Here is a 16,188-nt window from a genome sequence, read left to right as displayed (position 1 = left end):
GCAATAGTTTTATGTTAGTAGCCCTTTGGGATATACAAGCTCAATGGAACCATATATTTTAATCTTTCTATTTCAGTTCTTAAGGAATTTACACATGTTCTGAATCTGATATTTGCAAATGGTATTTTCTTTAAATGATCCTAGAACCAAATTGAATTAAGCATTCCATTAAAGAATGAGTATATGACCTATATATAGGGAATCAATTTCAAAACAATTCAAATTAAATATATCATTCTTACTTTTAAAACACATGTGTCATAATTTAATGTTTCTCTGATCATGTAGTTGACCTTACAGGATCTTGTGGCTTAATTAAAAAAAAAAAAAAAAGCAGTTAAGCACCTCTTCTGGTTTAGACTCTGTGCTAGGTAACAGACATGATTTAAAGATGATGAAGATATGCTTTCTTTCTATATCTAGCTCATGGTCCAAACAGAACATATTAGAAATCTACTTTAAAGAGAATTATGATGGTTTAACATAACATTCAAATTGATAAGGGCAGAAATTCAGCCTGGGTCATTTCAAAGAATGATTCACTGTTAAGGTAAAGATCAAGATCATGAAGGACTGAGCATTTGTGTCCTTTCAAAATGTATATGTTGACCTTGAACATATGAAGATAGTCTATAATGTGACATTATTTTCAAGGATCACATGTGTACGGCTGGAGTCAATTGGTTATTATGATGAAATTGTAAACAATGATGAGGCAACCTTCTAATGTGGCTATAATTAGAGATGGCATCTATAAGGACATAATTAAGGTTAAGTGGGGCTTCTCTGGTAGCTCAGATGGTAAAGAATCTGACTGCAATGAGGGAGATCTGGGTTCAATCCCTGGTTTGGGAAGATCCCCTGGAAGAGGGCATGGCCATCCACTCCAGTATTCTTGCATAGAGAATCTCCATGGACAGAGGAGCCTGGCAGGCTACAGTCCATGGGGTCACAAAGAGTCGGGCACAACTGAGCACACAAGGTTAAATGAGATCACAAGGCTGGGGCCCTGATTCTATAGGATTAGTGCCCTTTTAGGAAAAGACACCAGAAATCTTGTCTGTTTTTTTCCTTTCTCTCTTTGGCACACAGAGAAGAGATCCTACAAGGACATAGTGAGACGGTGGCTGCCTACAAGTCAAGAGAAGAGGCCTCATGTGAAACCACCCTTGCTGACACTTTCACCCTGACTTCTCAGCCTCCAGAAATATGGAAAAAATGATTTTCTTTGTTTACACCAACTAACCTGTGGGATTTTGTTAGAGCAACCAGAGTGGACTAAAATAATATTTTACATGTAACTTGAAGGATGAATCAAAACTTACCTCCACAGAGAGAACAACAGATGGAATTAGAAACCAGCAGGTGGGGAGAAGAACCACAAGGAGAATGGAGAAAAGATAAAGAATGAACTAAGGACCAGGGGCAGGCTGAGCAGAAGAGCCCTGGGAAACAAAGCAGGGCCACATACATATACTTAGAGGTAGAAAGTGTGGAACATCGCGTGTAGTTTTTTTCTGAGTTAAGGTAGGCAGGGTTAAATAGATGAAGAAAATTGTAAAGGTTTGGTATATTTGCCTCGAAGAAAGAAAACGTAAACTGAACACAAATCAATGACAGTTAAGTGGCATTATTAAGATAGGCTGAGGTCACAAACAGGTTAATAAGGACCAACTAGATTCTGGTAGTGGCAGTGGTAGTAGTGGTATTTTCATGTGGAACAAAAGTATAGAAAGCAGAAGATTGGACTGACCAGGTATGGAAGACAGGGCAGGACAGCTGTGGCAGAACCAGAAAGTGGGGTTGTTGACACAACAGAAAGATGATCGTTGTCTAACACAGTGACTTGGGGTAGTATAGAAGAAAACTGAAGTAAAGAAAGGGAAAGTTTAAAGAGAGGTTGGAAAAAAATATGAAAGCAGAAATTTGGATAAAGGGGAAAATGAGAGACATTATTTTATAGAACTAAGAGCCACAGAGAAATTATGAATAAGAATTTAACTTGATTATGGCAGAGACTAGTGAGCTCTTCATCACACCAGCTGCTTTTTCCTTTTGAATGTAACAGGGAAGAGCAAAATCTAACTCAATGTTGCATCTGTTCCTTTCACCTTTACTTTTCATTGTTTCTGTTTTTGTAATCACTGAAAGGATGCTATCTATAGCTGTAAGCGAACATAATGGCCTCTCTTGACGAACCTGTCCCTCTGTCTGAATGTTAAGGTTCCTTTGTTCAGCTCACAGGGAGACATTCTGATCCTGCCCACCTGTGAATAGCTTCAGAAAAGAAGAAATTACCACAACCCCTCCCCAAACCTGGCCAAGCCAAGAGATATTTTGCAAGACTAACTGCCTTTTTATTTTACTTCCTCATCTCCTCCCCCTCTCTGTTCTATAAAAGAAACTGGCATCCAGACCCCATAAGATGGTACCCTAGGGCCCTAGCCCACCTGCCATCTTCTCAGACTCCTGGCTTTCCAGTTAAAATTGCTATTTCTTGCCTCAGCATCTCATCTCCTGATTATTGGCCTATTGTGTGGCAAGCAGACCAGGCTTGGATCCAGTAACATGAATATGGTACACATGTTAATTCTCATCTGGCCAGTGTAGTATGGGAAAGACTGATGTAAGCAACATCCTAGAATGGCACACCCCTATAATGTGATTCTCACATTCTTTGCCTTGCCATGATGACCTTGGAAACCATGTGTTGAAGACATAGTAGCACAAGCTGGAAGGAGCTTCAGAGCCACTTGAAGATCAGAAACACTTCTTTTGATCAATGTTTCTTTAATTAATACAGGAAGAAATACATTTTTGAGATAGTCAATGGATTTCACTTGCAAATATCATAAGAATACTTTTAAGTTTCTACAATAGAAATACTATAAGCTGATTTCACATGTACTCTAGTGATGCCATGACTAAATACAGCTCATCTGGGGATTGCTATATGATGCTTTCTTATAGGAGATCTTTGGGAGGTTTGAAAGAGGGTAACTCTAGGATGACTGTGAATTGTTTAACCAGGTATAATGACAAATACTTATTGACAAATACTTATAGGTTTTTACTCAGAATGCACACACGTCTTCCTAAAATAGTCTCTGCCTTCCAGGTGTACCTCCAAACCAGGATGGGAGCTGAATTGTGAGTGTAGAAGTAGGGACTGAGTGAGAAAGAAGTTCTGAGGAGAGACTTATTTACCTCAGCTCCACTATTAGCTGCTTCCAGGTAGAATTTCTCCCCTTTCTGTTCACAGCACGCCTTTGAGTGACATAAACAAAGCCACTGTGTTAAAAACAAACAAACAAACAAGCACCGCAATAGTCTCACAACCCTTCTTCCTTTCAGCCTCTTAAATGGTTTTCTAAGGGTATTCTATGTCAAAGCCTTTGACTGTGTGGATCACAATAAACTGTGGAAAATTCTGAAAGAGATGGGAATACCAGACCACCTGACCTGTCTCTTGAGAAACCTGTATGCAGGTCAGGAAGCAACAGTTAGAACTGGACATGGAACAACAGACTGGTTCCAAACAGGAAAAGGAGTACGCCAAGGCTGTATATTGTCACCCTGCTTATTTAACTTATATGCAGAGTACATCATGAGAAACACTGGGCTGGAAGAAGCACAAGCTGGAGTCAAGATTGCCGGGAGAAATATCAATAACCTCAGATATTCAGATGACACCACCCTTACGGCAGAAAGCAAAGAAGAACTAAAGAGCCTCTTGATGAAAGGGAAAGAGGAGAGTGAAAAAGTTGGCTTAAAGCTCAACATTCAGAAAACTAAGATCATGGCATCTGGTCCCATCACTTCATGGGAAATAGATGGGGAAACAGTGGAAACAGTGTCAGACTTTATTTTTTTGGGCTCCAAAATCACTGCTGATGGTGATTGCAGCCATGAAATTTAAAGACACTTACTCCTTGGAAGGAAGGTTATGGCCAACCTAGATAGCATATTTAAAAGCAGAGACATTACTTTGCCAACAAAAGTCTGTCTAGTCAAGGCTATGGTTTTTCCAGTAGTCATGTATGGATGTGAGAGTTGGACGGTGAAGAAAGCTGAGCGCCGAAGAATTGATGCTTTTGAACTGTGGTGTTGGAGAAGACTCTTGAGAGTCCCTTGGACTGCAAGGAGATCCAACCAGTCTATCCTAAAGGAGATCAGTCCTGTGTGTTCATTGGAAGGACTGGTGTTGAAGCTGAAACTCCAAAACTTTGGCCACCTCATGCGAAGAGTTGACTCATTGGAAAAGACCCTAATCTGAGAAGGGGATGACAGAGGATGAGATGGCTGGATGGCATTACCGACTCGATGGACATGGGTTTGGGTAGACTCCGGGAGTTGGTGATGGACAGAGAGGCCTGGCGTGCTGCGATTCATGGGGTTGCAAAGTGTCAGACACGACCGAGTGACTGAACTGAACTGACTGAAGGGTATTTTACAGCTTGTTCTTTCAGATAAGGAGAAGGCAATGGCAACCCACTCCAGTACTCTTGCCTGGAAAATCCCATGGACAGAGGAGCCTGTTAGGCTGCAGTCCATGAGGTCGCTGAGCGACTTCACTTTCACTTTTCACTTTCATGCATTGGAGAAGGAAATGGCAACCCACTCCAGTGTTCTTGCCTGGACAATCCCAGGGACGGCAGAGCCTGATGGGCTGCCGTCTATGGGGTCGCACAGAGTTGGACATTACTGAAGCGACTTAGCAGCAGCAGCAGCTTCCAGATAAAAGGATAGAATTTTTCTTTTTTTTTTAAGCAGCCTCTAAAGCTCCATCTTTTCTCTGTTTCACTTAGGAGACAAAGAATGCTTGTCAAAGCTAATGGTGTGTCTTTGCATAAACAGAGGAAGAAGCAGTACAAGGTCTTGTTTATTAACCTCAGAAATGGTAAAAATAAGTTTTTACCTCCTCCTCTTCTCATCTTGCTAAACTCTATATTACTCTCTTCCCAACCTTCCACATTCTCCTGAGGAAATGAGATGGGTTTATCTTCAGCCAGAAGATTATTTGTGAACTTTGGGAGGAAGACAAATTCTGCTGACTAGGGGCCAACAACTAGAGCTGAAGAGGACAGTGTGCTTTGAAAAGAACTGTGCTTTAGAGCCCCTCAGATCCAAGTTAGTCACTTAGATCTACTGTTTAAGAGCTGCTTCCTTAGAGAAGCTAGTGTTCTTCCCTGAATTAACATTTGTCCTCTCTAAATTGTGTACAAATAATACCCATTTCACTTATTTACTGTAAGAATTAAAGTTCAAAAACAGAAAGAGTATGTGGAGCCTAATAAGGAATTTACTGAAAAGAGAACAACTTTATTAGCTAGTCAACAGATATTTAAGCACCCTAGTCTAGGTGACATCATTTTCTTTAAGTTAGCAGGAAAGTGTTAGGGAAACAGAGTCATGGCATATGGACATTCTCTGTACTATCTTCATAAATTTTCAGTAAATCTAAATATATTCCCCTGTCCAGTGGCTCAATGGTAAAGAATCCAACTGTCAATGCAGGAGACATGGGTTCATCCTTGGTCCAGGATATCCCACATGCCATGGTGCAACTAAGCCCATGCCCCACAACTATTGAGCCTGTTCTCTAAAGGCTGGGAACCGCAACTACTGAAGGGCTCATGTTCTGGAGCCTGTGCTCTGCAACAAGAGAAGGCATCACAATAAGAAGTCTGCATACTGCATTAACAGTAGACCCCTGCTCAGAACAAGAGAAAAGCTCATGCAGCAACGAGGACCCAGCACAGCCAAAATATAAATAAATTAAATTAAATATATCCCCTCCAATGCATAATAATATATTTTTGTCCATGCAGTTTGCCAAAATAACTTACTGCTAAATGTGGAAACTGAAGTTGAAATTTTGCTAAGACTTAAGCACAATGCCTCACAGTCAGGCCCAGACAAGCTGGAAACAACCTGTTTGGGTGATGGTAGGGGTAGGTATGGGGGAAATCTCTAAAATTTACTACCGATCCATCATTCTTTTATCTGAAACTTTTCTGACCAGAGGACCAGACGTGTTTTGAATCTCAGAGTTTTTCAAATTTTAGAATGGAATTACAAAGCATTCTCTATACAGTCTGGAGCAGCATCTTGCAATTGACCATATTAGTGATTCTGCAGTAAAATTATGAATACTCAAGTAAATGAGTTACAGAAAATAAATAGCTTCACTTTAAATCAGGTCAGTATCTACTACCCAATGGGCATTTATTTCAGTTTTCAGAGCTTTCAGGACTTGGGTTTCTCAGATAACAAATAATGGGTATATTTATTAGGAAAAATCTCTAATTTACCACCAACCAATCTTTGCTTCTTTCCTCACCCAGTGCCCCACATACAATTTCTTATCAGGCAAGTGACTTTCACCTTGGCACCAGCAAAGAAATGTACTCTATTTACGAATTTTTATAAAGGAAAACATGAAACATTGAAACAAAAATGGTTCCTTGTGCCATAATGACACTTTTGTGCCTTTTGTCTTTCTGGGATTAATTACCCATCTCCCTCCCTTGCATCTACTTTCTAGATATGTCACAGATGTAGTCAAGCTTCTCTTGCTATAATGAAAAGGAAAAACAAACATACAAAAAAAGGTCGCTATATTTTTCTGAAATTAGACTTTCATTGGAGATCATTTTATTTCCCTAACCATTAAAAAATAATGCTTCCTATTCTCAATTTTTTCTTTCTTTGATTTTTGATCTCTCAGTTAAAATTGGTGAGCCAAATGAATATTTCAATTTGAATAATTTTAAAATGTTTGATTCCTGCCTTCTTTATAGATAAAATTAATTTTGAAATAGCATTATTGAAACCAGGCATTCTTTCTAAACTAAGAATTCCAGATGTTTTTAGTTGCTGCCTATGACATTTCCACAATCAGAATAAATTGTGTTTCCAGAGTAATGTAATAGATAGAAGTGCTGAATAAATCTCATGCAGTTGAGATGACAAAATTAACATGCTGATGACATTTTAATGTTTCAATATAATCAAGGGGGCATGGATCATGCCTCCACCAGTTCTAATATAATTCTATTCTTTAATCTTTTTCCAAGACAAAATAAAATATAGATAGATTTCAGAAAGTATATAAGCAGAGTGTGCTTCAGTCTTCAGGCAAGCTGTTTAAGATGCATCTGAAATGCTATTTAGATTCAGCTTTGCCAGTAGATATTTTACCAAAGCAATTGAGTTATATATAAAAATCCTGGATTGAGGACAAATATTTTGTTTTTCTCTTTCTGAAGGTTGCTGTTGATACTTCTGCTACAATTGCTGTTTTATAATTTGGCAGAAAATTTGCTGATTTAAACAGCAAAATCAATATATTGTTATTGCATCCAACAAAAAACTGCTATGCACCTAATCTCACAAAAATATGTAAACAAATAAACAAATTCATACATAAACTTCTTAGATTCAAAATAATAAAAAAAGAGAACTAGTAATTGTAAAAATATGAAAAATACATTTTTTCTAACAGTGTAATGCAAAAATTGTTGGTCGTGTTCAACTCTTTGTGTCCTCGTGAAGTGCCAGGCTCCTCTCTCCATGGGATTCTCTAATATAGTAGCAAGAATACTGGAGTTGGTAGCCATTCCCTTCTCCAGGGGATCTTCCTGACCCAGGGAGTAAACCCAGGTCTCCTGTATTGCAGGCAGATTCTTTACCATCTGAACCACAGGGGAACTTTACTCTTAAAGTTCAGTTTATACCTGGAGGAAACAATAACCTGACTATGTAAGTGGGTTGAAGATCTGTGTTGAATGTTGAAAACTTGGATAGTCCTTGCCCAGTGGCATTGAAGAGGTAAAGAAAAGACAAGGAGATGAAATGTTGGTACTTCTTTCAGTACTTCTTTCCTCATCCTCTCCTGAAAAGGGTGGTGATGACAGGTTAAATGAGAACAATAAACAATGATGACCTTGCCCAGAATCAGGTGTAGATGGAAATGGATGACACAAGATAAGCGGTTATTTGGGCACTCATTGTGTTCACCATAAAACAAAGAATGAAGATTTATTGCTAAATAGTAGTTTTCAATCTAATAGTTGATTGCAAACCTCTTTATTTTTCAGGAAAAATCTCATTCAGAGACATATATTAAACTGATAAGAGAAGAACTCCCTGAGTGGAGCAGGGGCATTACAGTTGTCCCTGATGTGTTTTCCTAGAGGACAATATGACACTTGTCACTTCAGATTCACCTACAAGCATGGAGGAGGCACATTTCCCCAAAGATTATATTTCCAACATATTTTTCTGTTTCAGTCACTGCAACAAACTGAACTCTCTAAGACATATATTGAAATACATACAATTTTTTTTAGTACTTCTACTTTTCTTGCTTCTATCTCAATTCAGAGGATGACCAAAAAGCCACTTAGGCCAGGCCTGTGCTCAACCTGTTTGTTTTTGATGTGTTTTCTGTGTCAGAGTGGATTATTTCAGCTGCAACTAAAATAAATCCTACTCAGAGTGGTTTTAGTAATAAGGATATTGATTATTCCTGCCCTCACATTAGAGCATGCCCAAGCAGGACAGGTAGAATGGCTTATAGATGTCATCAGTAGACTTAATTATCCCATCTCTCTGGCTGATTATCCCATGACTGCTTTTCCTTAGTGGTTCTAAAATGGCTGGCAAAAGTAATTGGGGCTTCTCTAGTTCAGTTAAAAACATTGTAATTGGGGCCTTTCTTAGCAAGGAAGAAAAAAAGAAAAAGAAAGGAGGACAGGAAAAAGGAGGAGGAGATGCAAGGGAGGGAGAGAGAGGGGAGAAAGAAAAAAAGGAGGAGTAAAAAGAAGAAGAAAAGAAGAGGGAAAGGAGGAGAAGAAGACAGGAAGAGAGGGAGGGGAAGGGAGAGAACCAGTCTCCAATGATGGAATAAAACCTTACTTAGTCTCATTACCCCAATCTTAGAACAATTAACAACTGGCAAGAGAAGACCAGAGTCAATTGGCTGAGGGAGAGGAAACGGGCATTTTGTGAGAATATCTGTGATTCTACCCTCTCTGAAGTCTGTCCCAACTGAAGTCTGTTCCACAACCCAAATCTGGTGGTCTAATAGAATAATCCATGCTCAACTACCAAGATAAGTACTCAGACAGGCTGAACACTAAAACTGAACAACAGCTCTGGCAGCACAGACTGGGTTAACATGGCTTTTTTTTTGTTTTTCTGTCTCAGTTAGGGGGCTTCGTGAAAGTTTATCAATCATCATTCAAAACAGTGTGCTTTAAATGTCACATACAAGGAATCCAAGTATGCAATGTACAACTGTGTTCATTTCTCTCACTCTTTCTCTCTCTCTCTGTGTCTCTTTCCCCTGAGATACCTTGAAAGAATGAGTGCATTCATACTTTGAACTTCACAGTAAAGAGCTGAAAAATTTCCAGAATGTATTGTTTTACACTAATAACTTAGCACCTATCCCGGGCATCTACAAAAGAACTCCAAGCTGCTAGCTGCTTTAGAAGATTGATGGCTCTAAAAACTTGCCATAAGCTAAGATCTGAGGTCCTTTAGTGGTCAAGTGATATCTCCCTTCCAATCTTGCTTATTGAATTTGAAAACTCCATAGCTTTATCTGTTAAGGAAGCTGCCAAATAAGAGAACTGTTACAGAAATGAGTTAAAAGAAAATAATGAAAAAAATTAAAATAAAGATACATGTAAGCTAATTTTCAGTTCAACACATTGACAAAAACTAAATATATTTTTACTGAAAAAATGGGCTAGGGTCTGTTTTATAAAATTTTTAACCTCAGAATACTTCAAACCACTGAGAAAAGAAGAAATTCAAAGCAATTTGAGATTGTTTCAGTAATAATGGTACAATTGTTCAACTTTTTTTTTTTTTCATTGAAAAGTGAGCTATTAGTGCATTTCTGCTCTTAGGGTCAACTCAAGCAAAATTTGTGGTAGGAACCGAATTTCTTATGGCTACTGCAATTCTTTAGGGCACTTTCAAACATACTCCCAAACTGTTTACGACTCCCACTGCATAAAACCGTATAGATCTCTGGTATTTCTCAAGCTTCTGTGTCCCATAAAATCAATTTATTTGTGCATGCTTTCTACTACCTGATAGTTTAGGGATTAATTATAAGCAATTTTAAAATAATAATTTATAAAACTGGTAACATAAGGCCAAGGTAATACATGGCTCTTCTGATAAAATATAATGCCTAATCAAAACGAAATGCAAAAGTTCCTGGATGGCTGTCCCACAATAATTTTTTTATAGTAGACCTTTGAGAGATATTTTGGTAGGAGAGTGAAAAAATATTTCAATAGACACATTCCTTAAATTATGCCACTTAAGCACTTGTCTACAGTGTCTACATATTAATCTAGTTTACAAAATAAGATTTCAAGATTATTGCTTTCAATTCATTTTTAGATTTCTTGTCCAGAAAGCATTGTGAATACTGGAGGGAATATTCGATTGGGAGTCTCATACCGGATACAAGATTTTGGCCAAAGTACTTGAAAACGTTAAGCTGTTTCCTTGTAAATGGAATAAATGATCCCAGGAAGGTCTTACTGTGTGAATTAAGCAAGACAATAAGTAGAAAATTCAAATAGAAACATGCCTAAGGGGACAAACAGGTAAGAGAGCATGTAAAGAAATTTGAGTTGTGGTTTCCGTCAGGAAAGAGATATTAGACACATACGGGGACAATCAGAGAAGGGTTTACATGGTACCCAACCACAGTGATCTTTGCCTTACAGTATTCTCGTGCTTGTGTAGTTAGCTCTCATACTGAGCAGATGCATTATTCATTGAATCTAACATGATACTGTAGAAATGGCAGTGTGACTTCTGAGACTAGGTCATGGGGACACTGTGCCTTCCATCTTGCTTCTCTTGGATTATTCCCTCTGGGGGAACCAGCTGCCATGGTGAGATGATACTTAGGCCAACTTATGGAGAGTTCCATGTGGTAAGGATCTGAGATCTCTTGACAACAACTAGCATAAACTTGCCAGCCATTTGAGTGAGCCATTTTGGAAATAGATCTTCTAGATCTAGTCAGGCCTTCAGATGACTATAGTCCTAGCAAATACCATGATTGAAAGCTCACAAGAGACCCCGAACAAGGACTACTGGTCAAGAATTGTGGAGAGTCTAAGATTGTACCCTAATTGCCAATTAACATATCAGCCTGCCTCATTTTCATGGATATTTGCCGTTGCAGAAGACTCAAGGTTCCTGAGTCAGAAACAGAGCATTATTATTCAGAGCAGGAACAATAATCACAGTATTACTATTTTCTTCACTTGTTTGAATTTTAATTCCCATAAAGCAGTGTGAACAAGTCCAGGCAGTACCTGCATATAAGAGGACTGCATTACCTGGCAGGAATCTGAATTTAGGAAAAAACTATTTTATTATGGACAGTAAGGATATCTATTCTTTGCTTAAGTGAAAACAGAATATTTGTCTTCCAAGGCAGTTCACTCTACAAATGTACTTGAAAAGAGAGCTCAGAGTAAAGGCAATCGGTGACTTTCTCTCAATAAATCAGAAATATGAGGGAAACATGGAAAACTTGTCTTTCAAATCTACCCAGCTAAACTACTCCTGAACCTAACCATAGAAACTGTGAAATAAAAACTTGTTTATTACTGTCCTAAGCTTAGAAATTTTGAGGTAATTTGTTACATGTTAACAGATAACAAATATAATTGGTTTACAGAAGAGGTTAAACATAATTGAAAATCAGTAATTATCAAGTAATAACTAACTACTAAGTGCAAGCTGGAATCAAGATTGCCGGGAGAAATATCAATAACCTCAGATATGCAGATGACACAACACTTATGGCAGAAAGCAAAGAAAAAACTAAAGAGCCTCTTGATGAAAGTGAAAGAGGAGAGTGAAAAAGCTGGCTTAAAATTCAACATTCAGAAAACTAAGATCTAGTCCCATCAGTTCATCGCAAATAGACGGGGAAACAATGGAAACCGTGACAGACTTTATTTTGGGGGGTTCCAACATCACTGCAGATGGTAACTGCAGCCATGAAATTAAAAGATGCTTGTTCCTTGGAAGAAAAGTTATGACCAACCTAGACAGCATATTAAAAAGCAGAGACATTGCCAACAAAGGTCCGTCTAGGCAAAGCAATGGTTTTTCCAGTAGTCATGTATGGATGTGAGAGTTGGACTATAAAGAAAGCTGAGCATCGAAGAATCGATGCTTTTGAACTGTGGTGTTGGAGAATACCCTTGAGAGTCCCTTGGACAGCAAGGAGATCTAACCAATCAATCCTAAAGGAAATCGGTCCTGAATATTCATTGGAAGGACGGATGCTGAAGCTGAAACTCCAATACTTTGACCACTTGATGCGAAGAACTGACTCATTTGAAAAGACCCTGATGCTGGGAAAGATTGAAGGCGGGAGGAGAAGGGGACGATAGAGGATGAGATGGACAGAGGTTTGAGTAAGCTCTGGGAACTGGTGATGGACAGGGAGGCCTGGCGTTCTGCAGTCCATGGGGTTGCAAAGAGTCCGAGACTACTGAGCGACTGAACTGAACTGAAGGAATACTAAGGGACTCTAGGAGCAGTAGCACTTTTACCACACCAAAAACTAAAGAGATGATGGGGGGAAAGCTCGCTGGAGTCAGTGAAAAGCAAGAATACATAGACAAGGCCATCGTTCATTGAGCAAAAACTTAGCAAAGGCAGGGGACCTCCTATGCAGTTCATCCAGGAAAATAAAAACCCTCACCTCTCTCTTTATTTCCCATTCCCCCACTGACTAAAAACAAATAGAAAGAAGAAGAATGGAAGCCCTGTTGATGTCATTCATACAGGTGGACCCCCCAGACAGAGAAGGGTAGACAGTGAACCTGGGAGCAAACAGAAAATATCTGGTATAATTTGGCAAATAAGAGAGCTCACACATGCCTCTTCTAACAGGGAAAGTTTCTACTCAGTAATAAACAGCTGTTACATGGTTATTCTGTTGGAAATGCAGGAATTTGAGAAGATTCATTGAGGGAAGGAGGTGGAGGGAGGGACCTGAACAACAAGAAAACTGAGTAAGCAACTGCATGGAGACACTGTTAGATGAGCAGGTGAAAGCCTTCCTGCTTAAACTCCTGGGAGTCAAGCTCACACTTGCCCCCCTTGGGTTTTCCTGGTGGTCAGAGCTAAAAATGGAGATAGATTCTCTGAACCCCAATTTTTTTACTAAGTTTCAAATCTTCTCCCTAGCCACAACTTGTAGATAATTAATACTCTTTTGCATGTTGTACCTGGATGCCAGCACCTGATAGTTAACTTGTGGTATAGGTAAAGTGCTTTGGATGTTATCACTCAGACCATAAAATAAAGTGAAACACTGTGAATCCTATTTACAAAAAGTCCTTCAGTCAAGTATAAAAGTCATTATAAGCAATCAATGACTTTGCATGATTTCTAGGAATTCAACCACACTGAATTTTTAACTAGGATTAAGATAATAATAAGCAAATAAAAGGATATTTTAACTAATATTAACAATTCATAGGATAAACCAAAACAATAAGCACAAAAAATGGTCAGTACACTTATAGTCAAATACATACAAAAAAGAAAAGACAAAAACTTCAATTAAGTAAACTTTTGGTTTGACTCTATAGTGATACAAACTTTCTAGAAGGCTCTTTGGTGCTGTGCACTAAGAATTTCTTAAAAGATTATTTAATTTGAAGTAAAACTCCATTGATAGAAATTTATTTTAAGGAAATAATCAGAGATCTGAGAAAAGATTTATACAGAAAGATGCATGTCAAAGAATTCTTTTATATTAGCAAAACTATTTGGAAACATCTCAAAGACCAGTTAAAGATCATGTATCATATTCTCATACACCCATAATTCTGACTAACATTTATCCATTAAAATGAGATATTCAAACAGATTTTTATAATTTCGAGATATCCTCACAACATAATAATGAAAACAAAATAGAGACAAAATTGTATGCAATATGATTCCAAGTAGATTAAATATTTATGTATATATGACTGAAAGGAAATATGCCAAAATACAAATATTAATTAGAAGAGGATATCAATGTTGAGAAGGATTATAAGTGATATTATTTTGCTCTTTGTACTTACTGTATTTCCCAGTCTTTCCAGTAATTATGAATATTAACTTTTAAAATGTCCGTTTTCCTTATTTAAAAGTCCACATGAGCAAATATTGGCCAAGTAAATAACATAAATACACAGTATAATACCTTCTGCATACTGTCAAAACAACATTCTCCTACCCTACTATTAATAAATGGTTTTTATAACAGAAATTATTATGTACTTTTTAATGACTATTTCTAAAAGTCATCAATCATATCTGTGACTTTTCACCATGCAAAAGAATATATACATTGAATTCAGGCCAAGTGATTACTAACGTGTGTTTTAGAGTAATAGTTCTTGCCAGGTAACTGACATTTTAGAATGAAAACTCAGGGAATTAAAAGTGATAGGTTTCACTATAATTGTAACTTGGCATTTTCAACCCTGTGAGTATATTGGCCCTTCAGGTCCAGCTTAAACAAAAGCTGAAGAATGTATAATTATCAAAGGGAAGGGTCTGTAGGCAGCACTCTGGGAGAGAGAAGGAAGATAAACATGTTTGTCTTAGACAATTTCTCTGTACATCTTTGTTTCTTTGATGAAATGATACAAAGATATTTTCATTTTATATTACAAATGCAAAAAAATATGAAGATTGCAGAAAACTTCACTTTCTGTTTAATAATCTTGTTGTTGTTTTTCAGTTGCTAAGTTGTGTCCAACTCTTTACAACCCCATGAACTGCAGTATGCCAGGCTTCCCTGTCTTTCTCTATCTCCTGGAGTTTGCTCAAACTCATGTCCATTGAGTCAGTGATGCCATCCAACTACCTCATCCTGTCGCTTCCTTCTCCTCTTAATAATCTTAGCTTTTTATAAATCTCTAAACACTTGTCATGGTAAACTTTTCATAATACTCAACAAAAAACTACTTGAAAGTGTTCATATCAATTATCTTAGGAATATTTCCTATTTTGTATATTTGATCCACTCATAACACAAAATGTAGTTTGATCAACTCTGACCTGAATTGTTTCAACAGATTCTTAACTGATGTCTCATTCCTTGCTTTGTTTCTTTTCCACGTTGACTTCAAGATTAGTTGCTGAAAAATAAAAGCAAAAATAAAACAAACATGGATTATGTTTTCCTCACCCTCAAAATTCCTTAATTATGACATTCAAATTTCCTCTTCGGTTGAGCTCTTTCCCATTTTCTGTACATGCCATGAATATTCCTACCTCCACAAGTTTATATCTGCTCTCCATTCATATTCCCCCTGGAATTGGCAGGACTCTGGCTATACTTTCAGTGTCTGTCACACTTTGCTCATTTTTCCATATTTTCCCCTGCTCATTCTGTTTTGCCCTTTAAATTGCAGGCAGTTAAGATACTTTTTATTCAGTTCTTTATATTGCAGGATTTTCCATAGTGTTTTTTTTACTAATTGCTGAATGTATAAAAGGCCAGCTGTTACCAAACGCAAACATCTAAAACTATTTAATATGTGTGTGTTGATCACCACCTGTATGATGCTTCATGTGTCTTGATTCCAGACTGTCACTTTCCCCTGAATCACTGGTACCAAAGTGGTATTTATGATGCTACTGTCTTTTCCCATAAGCTTATGATGCTAGCACCTTCTAAGTATGATGCTAGATACTCTAAGTATGACTTTATAAAACTATATTAACTCATGGACATTTTAAAAATAATTTCTATGTACCAATTCTTTCAAAGACTAAAGGAATTGAAAAATAATCATTCTTCATAAATCTCTCTCTCCTTTATTTTTTTTAACAAATAATTACTGTGCAACACCTACGTTCCAGGCATTGTCCTAAGCACCCAGGACATAGTGATCGACAAGGCAGATGCAGTCTTATTGTGGTGCCTTCAGCCATGAGAGAAAGATTCACAGAAAGACTTTACTTCTCATTCATGGCAACTGTGCTAACTGCTAGGAAGAAGTATATTTTCTTATGGGTAGGTTTACTTGAAAAATCTACCAAATTGGGGTAGTTAAGAAAGGCCTGCAAAGAAAGCTCACATTTAAGCTGAGATTAACAGGATGAACGTTAATC

The 16,188-nt window shown here is 37.7% G+C and overlaps 1 long non-coding RNA gene across 1 annotated transcript in view; it reads right to left on the bottom strand.

Moving 5' to 3' along the window:
• LOC145540915 (uncharacterized) overlaps positions 1-16,188 on the bottom strand; it is a 359,008-nt gene that overhangs the window by 14,491 nt on the left and 328,329 nt on the right. Inside the window, exon 4 of the long non-coding RNA XR_014078634.1 lies at positions 15,130-15,209. This is a non-coding gene — a long non-coding RNA (uncharacterized LOC145540915). The remainder of the gene's footprint in view (positions 1-15,129; positions 15,210-16,188) is intronic.

The sequence above is a fragment of the Giraffa tippelskirchi genome, chromosome 3 (assembly GCF_054371585.1).
Source record: "Giraffa tippelskirchi isolate mGirTip1 chromosome 3, T2T-mGirTip1v1.2.pri, whole genome shotgun sequence".
Classification (NCBI taxonomy): Eukaryota; Metazoa; Chordata; class Mammalia; order Artiodactyla; family Giraffidae; genus Giraffa; species Giraffa tippelskirchi.
This window is presented reverse-complemented; position numbering and strand designations above follow the sequence as displayed.